The 1106-nt window shown below is 41.4% G+C and overlaps 1 protein-coding gene and 1 long non-coding RNA gene across 2 annotated transcripts in view; one reads left to right on the forward strand and one right to left on the reverse strand.

The window, feature by feature from the left end:
- LOC109540784 (forkhead box protein I2) overlaps positions 1–1106 on the forward strand; it is a 41556-nt gene that overhangs the window by 30525 nt on the left and 9925 nt on the right. The window lies entirely within an intron of this gene.
- Positions 1–1106, reverse strand: part of LOC125503007 — a 58613-nt gene that overhangs the window by 25225 nt on the left and 32282 nt on the right. The gene's annotated exons all lie outside the window — the stretch shown is intronic.

Genomic DNA, 1106 nt, shown 5'->3' on the forward strand with positions numbered 1-1106 from the left:
CCCGAAGGGTTCCACACAACATCGACATAAATTAAAGTTTAATGCATTTGCTGTGCCGAGCCCTTCGGCCACAACACTGATTTTTTATGCAAAAAAGCGTTGCAAACTGTTCGATATGTCAATTGTTGATTTACTACCAGTGTCGTGCCCAAAGAGCTCGGCACAACAAACGCATTAGACTTTAATGGGTGTCAAAGTTGTGCCAAACTCTCAAAACTAGAAATAAGACAGTTTAGGTTTTTTGTCGTAAAATCAGTGTCGTGCCCGAAGGGTTCGGCACAACATCGACATAAATTGAAGTTTAATGCATTTGCTGTGCCGAGCCCTTCTCTGCTGTGCCGAACTCTCAAACTAGAAATAAAACAGTTTAGAAAGATTTTTGTCGTGAAATCAGTGTCGTGCCCGAAGGGTTCCACACAACATCGACATAAATTGAAGTTTAATGCATTTGCTGTGCCGAGCCCTTCGGCCACAACACTGATTTTTTATGCAAAAAAACGTTGCAAACTGTCCGATATGTCAATTGTTGATTTACTACCAGTGTCGTGCCCAAAGGGCTCGGCACAACAAACACATTAGAATTAATGAGTGTCAAAGTTGTGCAAAACTCTCAAAACTAGAAATAAGACAGTTTAGGTTTTTTGTCGTAAAATCAGTGTCGTGCCCGAAGGGTTCGGCATAACATCGACATAAATCATGTTGGCAATAGTTAATGGGTGTCAAAGTTGTGCAGAACTTTTAAATTTGAAATAGGACAGTTTAGAAGGTTTTTTTGTCGTAAAGTTAGTGTCGCGCCCGAAGGGTTCGGCACAACATCGACATAAATTAAAGTTTAATGCGTTTGTTATGCCGAGCACTTCTGGCACGACGCTGATTTTTTATGCCAAAAAACGTTGCAAACTGTCCGATATGTCAGTTGTTGATTTCCTACCAGTGTCGTGCCCGAAGGGCTCGGCACAACAAACGCATTATGCTTTAATCGGTGTCAAAGTTGTGCCGAACTCCCAAACTAGAAATATGACAGTTTAGAATGTTTCTTTGTCGTAAAATCAGTGTCGTGCCCGAAGGGTTCGGCACAACATCGACATAGACTAAAGTTTAATGCG

This window comes from Dendroctonus ponderosae, unplaced genomic scaffold, assembly GCF_020466585.1.
Source record: "Dendroctonus ponderosae isolate FM_Combo_2020 unplaced genomic scaffold, Dpon_F_20191213v2 Dpon_F_20191213_11, whole genome shotgun sequence".
In the NCBI taxonomy this organism is placed as follows: Eukaryota; Metazoa; Arthropoda; class Insecta; order Coleoptera; family Curculionidae; genus Dendroctonus; species Dendroctonus ponderosae.